The 9,497-nt window shown below is 39.5% G+C and overlaps 1 non-coding gene across 1 annotated transcript; it reads right to left on the minus strand.

Annotated features, from left to right (window-relative positions):
- Positions 1-8,979: 8,979 nt before the first annotated feature.
- On the minus strand, positions 8,980-9,086 carry LOC145118133 (small nucleolar RNA R71). Its single transcript, XR_013713112.1, has one exon. It is a non-coding gene; the product is annotated as a small nucleolar RNA R71 (small nucleolar RNA).
- Between the last annotated feature and the right edge of the window lie 411 nt (positions 9,087-9,497).

Raw genomic sequence — 9,497 nt, forward strand, 5'->3', positions numbered from 1 at the left:
GATCATGGCACTGAATTGACTCACCCAGTCCATACCCACGATCACACAAACATCCCCCATGGGAATCAAAATCAAATCAATCGGAAAAGACACTCCGAATATCTCTGGAACGCAATCCTGATAAACCGACGAAGCAGAAACCCCGTGTTCGTTGGCGATCGAAACTCGCAACGGACACTCCAACTCCCCCATGGGAAAAGCAAACTCTCTACTGAAAGATCGAGAAACAAAAGACCGACTCGCACCCTAGTCAAACAACACTAAAGCAGGAAAGGAGTTTACTAGGAACGTACCTAACATTGGTGCACACATATGAGCATACAGTAAACATAATCAATAAGATAAGGGACATAAACATACCAGTCACAACATTTGGTGTTGTCATGGCCTCCTCGGCAGTGAGCCGAAAAGCGCAACCTCGAGCCCTCAGGGGCTACGTTCTGCCCTAACTCCCGTCAGTAATCCTCAATGTAGCCGGTGCCGGGGCCTGCACCGGCTTGGCGGCTAACAAGGGACACTGGGCCTTCATATGGCCCACCTGATCATAGTGATAACAAAGTCTGATGCCAGAAGCTGGAGTCTGATGTCGACAATCCCTCACAATGTGGCACTTCTTGCCACATTTGTGGCACCCACTACTAGACCGACATGCTCCAATATGAACCTTCCCGCACTTCCCACAAGTGCGGCCATGCTGACCTCCCGACCTAGAATCAGCGGCTTTGAACCACTTCGGCGCCGACTGCGACTGTGTCGGGGCCTGCCTCTGCTCTCTCAACTGCAACTCAATCTCAATCTCACGCCGCCTTTCAGGCTCCTGTGACTCCAGCAGAGTGTCACACCGCTGAGTAAAAACAAACTGTCTGATGTCCATCTTGAGCATGCTCAGATAACGGGTCATCTGAGCCTGCTCTGAAGCAAACTCAGGGCAAAACATCGCCCTCTCAGTAAACATCCGGGTGATCTCCGTCACCGACTTCGATCCTTGCCTCAATTCTAAGAACTCCTGAGCCAACCTCTCCCGCTAGACCTGAGGAATGTAGCGAGTGCGAAACATATCCCTGAACTGATCCCAAGATACTGCAGCCCTCTGCACAGCGGAGTATGATCCTGTAACAAGTCTCCACCAATCCTTCGCTCTGGACCTTAAGAGGTTCAGAGCGCACCTGACCTTCTGGTCAGCAGGACATGAACAAGTGAAGAAACATCCCTCCACATCAGATAGCCATCTCATGGCCACAATTGGGTCCTGAACCCCATCAAAGTCGAGGGCTTCTTATTATCAAAGTCCCGATACTGAAAGGCCCGACCTGCCCCACCACCTGCAACCGCCACGGCTACTGAGGCTGCAGCGGCAGCCGTCTTAGCAATGGCTGCATAACGCTCATCAAAGTACTCAACCATAGCGGTCTTAATACACCCAAACATCTCCGACAACTAAGCCCGAAAAAGTGTAGCAACCTCATCATGCAGGATCTCCCTAATCCTGGCATCCAACTCATCTGGTCTCATCTGATCAATGGTCTCGGGCAATGCCGGCCCACCCTGATTGCCAGCTCCTGATCCCGACCCTAATCTGGCCCCGAATCGTCTCATAACCACCATGCTGAAAATATAACAGAAAGATATCATATAATTCGCATAATCGTCTCAGTAGTACGGGCCCATACTACCTTCCACACCTACCCATATTTGTCTCAAGGATCCTCACAATTCCCTAACTATACTCGCAAGCAGAACTATACACTCAATCCTCACTCCCTATAGGAAGGGCTAAATATCCCCAAACTCGTCGGCTGACCCCGCACAACTCGTCCATGAAACTTCCACCAACCCTGCAGCACTCGTGTATGCTAGTCATACATAACACTGGACCCTATAGACATCCGAATGTCTGATCCTACCCTAAGCCCTTCATCAAACAAGAACAGGAAATAAGGCCAAACCAAACATTCTCAGGCTATAAGAACTTAGTTTTATACAACTATGATGCATACACTAAGCAACTACAGTAATGATGTCAATTTCATAAAAGAAAGACCCAAGGCTATCAGGCATCATATAATCAGGCAATTCTATCATGTAATTCCTGAAGATCCCTAGCCTATCACTAGCATGTTGTTCTAACATATCACAATATCAAGTAATAGCATGGTATTTTGGGGTCTACTTACTGGCTCCAGCCGATCGTACACATCGCATCCTCCTTTAGTATTTTAAAAATCATTTGAAAACCATTTTGAAAATCTTTTCCTTAGTTTGAGATTAGATTCACACGAGTGTTCCTCTAATTCACTCAAACCAAGGCTCTGATACCAACTTGTAACATCCATAAATTTCATAAAAATTTCAAACTTTTTAGACAACCCAAAAACTATTCATTGTTTACAAATTGTTTTCAAAATAATTTAACATCAGAGAAATCCCAGAAATCATAACACAAAATGTGAGGAAGTGCACGATCAATCCTTCGCCTTCACGCGATCATCCGAAGTACCTGAAACATAATCCAAAACTGTAAGCCCAAAGCTTAGTGAGTTCCCCCAAAATACCGAACCATAAAAAATAGCACATATATAATAACAACATCATACTATGGGTCCAATCAACCATCGGGTTGGAATACCCCAGGCCCCTCAACCATCTGATTGGAATGCCAACATACTATGGGTCCAATCAACCATCAGGTTGGAATACCCCAGGCCCCTCAACCATCGGGTTGGAATGCCAACATACTATGGGTCCAATCAACCATCGGGTTGGAATGCCCCGACCTTTTGGCTTACGCACAAAGCAGTGAAGCCTCAACCACCAATCAAAAATGTTCACCTATATCAGATAATCACATAACAGCATATAGACAGTCAAACAGATCCAACAGACCACTATACATAACATCATCCTATCTACCAGGATATCGATCTAACCGATAATAACAGCATAGCAACATGCATAACAGAATATCAATCCACTGGGCCAGCATTGGTGCCTTCGACCCGCAAGTATAGTGAGGAAAACTCACCTCACAAGTAGTGCTGAACCGGTAAGATCAAAACGCAACTCACAGCTCCGAACTCAACTGCCTACAACAACCATGTAACTAACTTCATTAAAATCCCGAATACCAAAATACCCTTTAAGTCAAACTTGGTCAACCATGGTCAAAGTCAGAGTCAACAGTCAAGGTTAACAGTCCATGTTGACCCAACTCGTCGAGTGCATCTTTCTGACTCGTCGAGTTCCTTTAGAACTCAAAATACCGGGAAAATCCTAGTCAACTCGTCGAGTTATCACAACAACTCGTCGAGTTCATACAGCGTCCAGAAGATCGGATAAACCCCGAGCCAACTCTCCGAGTTGGCATGGCAACTCGTTGAGTTCTTCTTGTCTTAACTCATTCAACCACTTTTAAGCGAGTCTAATTCCCCAAACTATAGATCTGGTCCCCTAGGGTTGAGATACCACGTAAAGTTTCTAACTTTACGTCCATGCATGGCATCAAAGGGCTAAAACACTCCATCAAAGCTTTATTAAGTAACTTAGGGCATGGAGGAGGACTAATACTTGATAAAGCTTGAGACTTTAGGCCCAAGGGGCAACAAAACATCCAGAACTGAAGTGGCAACTTCAAGTAATGCATCATTCCAAAAATGACTCCAATATGAACCAAAAATGGCAAAATACTTCCATAGAAGGAGATCTAAGAAATAAATGGCCAAGGTATCGACTTTATACCTCACAATGGTTGCCACAACAGTGTAGACACCGGATCTACAGCCTTCCTCTCAATCAACACTCTTCAAGCTTCAAGTTCCTTCCAAAAGAGCACCAAAAATCACACTCCAAGCTCACACACACACAAAATGAGAGATGAAACACGAACTAGTGTTTCTCTGGACAAAGGGAGCGATAAGGGTGGCTAACAATGAGATTTAAGGCCTTTAAATAGGGTGCAAACCCTGAAAATTAGTGTTTTCATGTTCAGCCTTCAACTCGTCGAGTTGTGGCCTTCCAACTCACCGAGTAGACTCTGAAAGATGGGTGGCAATTAAACTCTACACGATGAGTTGGATCTTTCCAACTCGTCGAATTTCCCTTAAATATAAATGTAAAAATCTTAAAATTCGTACCTGAAGATTGGGATGTTACACGAAGTTCTTCCATTTTTCTCACACCTTTCCCATTCTTTCTCTCTCAAACATGCTTCTTAAACCCTACCATTCCCTAGCACTTCCTAAGTGTTAGAGGCAAGTCCCGGAGCGCCAGAAGGCTCCGAGAAAAAGAGCTTTCGGCTCAGAAGTTCTGTCCCCGAGGAGCCCGACTCCTAGCTAAACTCCATTGGAAGTGAGTTATGCTTACCCTACTTTAAGTATAGGTTATGTTTAAATTCATTATCGTTATTATGAACCTATAAACAATATATGTAAGTATTATAAAATATACAGAGTGTTATTATAATACCTTTTAACTACTCGTGGTACGAGGAATCTGGTTTGAAGGGCCGCATAGGGTTGTTGGATTTCAGAACAACTTAAATGCCAAAATGGTCCTGCGCTTCGGTGTTTCATGTCCGGCCCATGTCTGTACATAGTAGCTGAAAAGTATTTTTTTAACACTTATAAAATGATATATCTCGTAGACCTTGAGTTAATAAGTAGTCGCAATAAATATTAGACTAAAATCTGGTGATAATGATACTAGGTTTCGTCGAAGGAAAATAAAATTGTTAGAAGCGAAGCTCTGCCCGAGATTGGAGTCGTCACTTTAACAAGTGAGTTCATAGTCCCTTTCATGAACATGATTTTAGTACAAGTATTAATTAAAGTATTATATATATGTTTATGTGTGAAATATTTGATATTGCCTGAAATACATGTTAAGAGCATAACTGGCAATATATGATGATTTAGGATACAGAGTAAACCCAAATTAATTAAGAGGAATATTGGGTAGTATCTTCTTATGAGTACGAGTGAGATATACAGGGAGGGTAGAACTTTAAAAATTGTCATTAATCCAAGAGCATGGATTAGACATAGTCATCCGTCCCTAGTCCGAGAGTATGGAGTGGGCATAGTCATTTGTCATTGATCCGAGGGCATGGATTAGACATACCTCATCTGGAAGTATGGATTAGGTAAAGCTGTTAATTTTAGATCCGAGAGTATGGATCGTGTCGTTGTGAGAATCGACGGCGTGGGGTAAAATTGCTTATATGAGGTGAAATTGTATATATTGTGAGTTCTAATATATATATATATATATATATATATATATATATATATATATATATATATATATATATATGATATAACATTGTGGGATTGAAATCTTTATGTACTCACCAGGTTTCCCAACCTGACCCACTCAGTTTATTTGTATCACAGGTATCGATACGAAGACACATTACACTGAGAGATTAAAGGAGATGTAAATCATTAGTGTAAATGAATGTAAGGTCTATTTATGCTTATTTTTTTGTATTAACGATGACATCCCAATGTTTTAATATAAATAAAATACATTTCTTCGGAAATGATTTGATAATATTATTATCATGTTTTTCTGGGAACAAATTCCGCAATACTACTTTTCAAAAAGGATAATCTGATTTCTAAATAAGCATAAATAACATTTTTAAAAGGACCATGATTGGGGATGTCACACCAAGGATCTGCAAAAGTTTTCATATTGTTTTCAAAATGATATTTTATAATTGTTTTCAAAAGTAACCAAGGAAGGACGAGACGTGTACGATCAGTCGGAGCAAGAAAGCATACCCCAAGTTATCCACACTGCTATTTGTTATTGATGAGTACGATAGTACTAAATGCTAGTGATAGGCTAGGGATCTCTGGAATTTCATGATACAATTGCCTAATATGTGTGCATCATAGTTGTACATAACTAAGATTTTATAGCCTAAAAATGTTTGACTTAGCCTTATTTCCTGTTCTTGTATGATGAAGGGATTAAGGTAGGGTGAAGTATTCGACTGTCTATAGGATCCAACTGTAACGTCGCAAAATTATAAGGTAAAATTTTCATTTTTAATTCAACCATAAACACCATTTATCCTTTTCAATCATTCAAAAGTATATCAGAGTAAAACAGTTATCAGAGTATAATCCCAAAATCATAGAGTTGCGGAAACATGGGTGGATGTGCTCCGATTAAGTCGAGCCCTTCCCTTTCAAGCTGGAAGTACCTGAAACATAAACTCAAAACTGTAAGCACAAAGCTTAGTGAGCTTCCGCAAAATACCTCATAGCATACATACATAACAGTCAAAACATAATTGGGTATATTTCACCCCCTTCGGTCTCTTTCAATCGGTATTGGGTATATTTCACCCCCTTCGGTCTCTTTCAACCGGTACTGGGTCTATTTCACCCCTGTCGGTCTCTTTCAACTTGTACTGGGTATATTTCACCCCCTTTGGTCTCTTTCAACCGGTACTAGGTATATTTCACCCCCTTCAGTCTCTTTCAACTGGTATTGGGTCTATTTTACCCCTACAACTAGCATACAATCATATCAACAAGAGTTACAGAGACAACAAGCATACACAAGCATAATAGGAAATTAACTATCATCCTACAAACATAATCCAATGGACCGAAATTGGTGCCTTCGACTGACGAGTATAGTGAAGGAACTCCCCTCTCAGTCTGAAAGATCGATGAACAGGACACTGGTCTGAATATCAGCTCTACCAGTCACCTATTCATTAGAACATGACCAATCTTTATCTTATCATCAAACTATCCCCAAACTCCCCTAAGTCGATGATATGTGCATATTTAGTCATATAATTCATGCATTATCTTAATATTTTTTGTTGCATGTGTGTCAATTATTGAACAAAAGGTACTTAATTGGTCGAAAATTTATTTTACAGCAGCCAGGACATGCTCGGAAGGAAAAGAAGGAATTTAAGAAGAACACGGCGTGTGGTGTTGAATATTCGCGATGGCATATTACTTTGTTGGATACGCGTTTTTAATGAAGAACACGGCGTGTTGGTGTCTAAACACGCTGTGTTTGACCATTTTTCAGAATCTATATATGGATCGTTTCTCTTCGAAACCCTAACTTATGCTGGAAGTTTTTATCGACTTTTGTAGGCCAGAGACATCCCTTAGGATCTGTGTAGTGCATAATTCGATTGGAAGCTTGTTTTTGAAGATTTCTAAGCCAGATCATCTTTACTTTACCTAATTACTTTGTTTACATCATGTTTGCAATGTTGAATTTCGTTTTTATGATTGTATTTGCTGAAGTCATGGGCTAAAAACCCTATTTTCATTTAGAGTAGAGGATCTTACAACTATGTGTTGATTTTGTGGTTTAGGATTGTGTTGAGTTGATTATTCATCGTGTTAGTTTGTTAAAAGAACCTTATATGTTAATGATAATTATTTTTCTGTTAACTACTAAGTTAATTGAGATTGTATGAACATCTTTCTTGATTCCTTGAATCTTATAGTTTTGTGACCATCAAGATTGTAATACTAATGTTTTGAACAAAACCTAGGATTAATAATAAAATAAATAAATTGATGTGTGAGCTATATATGATGACCAACCATATATGATTTAATTTAATCAACCAATTAAATTAATCACCATTACAAGTCTTGCATGATTCGAATTAATACCAGTAAACATATTAGTTTAATCAATTGATCACTGTTTGGATTGATTTGTTTGCTAAAGGATTAGTCTAGTGAACATTAACCTAATCACATCAGAAATCGGTAATTGATGACATATTAATCCATTGCACTTTCCACGAAATCAACCATAAGAGTAAGTGAATCGCATCTAAACGGAATTCTTTCTAATATTCTTGATTCAAATCGTATTTTGTTCATTAATTAGTTGTTAATTAATTCATTGATAAGTGTTTGAGTGATTATTTAAGTTTCTAGTCTTGTAAAACTAGAGAAAACCCCCTTTTTATCATTTTTTAAATTAGTTAACATTAGTAGTAATTTTAATTATCATTACTGTTCCCTGTGTTCAATACCTTACTTAACTGCACTAAACTACTATTCGATTAGGTACACTGCCTATCATGTATTGGTTTTTGTCTAAATTAGTTAGGATTAAAACTAGTATATATTACACATATCATGTTTTTGGCGCCGCTGTCGGGGAACGGTTCACTAATAGTCAAATTTATTTGCTAATTGTTATCGATCATTTGTGTGAGATTTTTCTCATATAAAGTTACAAGTTTTATGTTTATATTTTTATTTTCATTTTATTCTATTTTTGCGTTAAACACGCCGTGGTCAATAATAACCATGTCGTGTTTGGCGTACTTCCAATTTTCATTTTCTTCGTTTTTGTTCGTTTTACGCGTGATTTTCTATTTTGTTTCAGTTAGTGTATGAACCGAAGATCCAAATCTCCAGTAGTGCCACCATTGGAGGATCCGGAATCAGCTTTTCGCAAAAAGAAGGACAAAACAACCGGGGAAACAAGCAACTTTGAAAGCTTCAACAAAACCCACGACAAGAAGGCAGCAGAATACGAGCCCAAGACACCCAAATCTGAAGAAAATAGTAAACCCGAGTCAGAAGTAGTAATGGCAGATATTGTATACATTTCAATGGAGGAGTACAGGAAAAGGATGTGTGACGATACTAGGCCAGGTCTTGTGTAACCCGACATTCCAGAAACAGCAAACTTCAAGTTGAAGGGTCACATTCTCGCCCAACTGAAAGACATCCCATTCTACGGGAAGGATCACGAGGATGCCTACAAACACATTGACGAGGTCAACGACATTGCTGACTACTTCAACACTCCAAATGTGCCACATGAGACTATGCTACTAACGATGTTATCGGTTACATTCAAGGGAGCCGCGAAGGATTGTTTGAAGGCCCTCCCACCAGGATCAATAACAACATGGCTAAAGATGCTTGAAGAGTTCATACAAAAATTTTCCCACCATCGAAAGGCGCGAAGTTAAAGAAAGCAATTGCCAATTTTGAACAGCTAGGAGGCGAATCACTTTATAAGGCATGTGAGAGATACAAAGGCTTGCTGAGAAATTGCCCCCAGAATGACATCAACATTCAACAAGAGGTCTTCATTTTCTATGATGGGGTAAATGTGACAACCAGGCATCTCCTTGATTCCCATGGACCACTCACGAAGAAAGCACCAGCTGCAATAAAAGGTTGATTGAAGAATTCTCTAAACACTCAAGAGAATATCATAATCCTCGAAATGACACGACTCGAGGGATAGTGAACGCAACTTCTGATGATATGGCAGTAGTAATGGCTAAGTTGGATAGCATGGATTGTATTGAAAGATCTAGTATGCTCAAGAGTCATATTAAAGTGATATTGCTAAATAACATATGATACTAATGGGTCAAACTAAGAACAACTTGATACAATTGATTATTTATTAGAAATTGGTTTAAATAAATATTCAATAAAACTCTTATAATTAAATTGGAAATTATTTATTTC

The sequence above is a fragment of the Lactuca virosa genome, chromosome 5 (genome assembly GCF_052849685.1).
Source record: "Lactuca virosa cultivar CGN04683 chromosome 5, Lactuca_virosa_CGN04683_v6, whole genome shotgun sequence".
Lineage (NCBI taxonomy): Eukaryota > Viridiplantae > Streptophyta > Magnoliopsida > Asterales > Asteraceae > Lactuca > Lactuca virosa.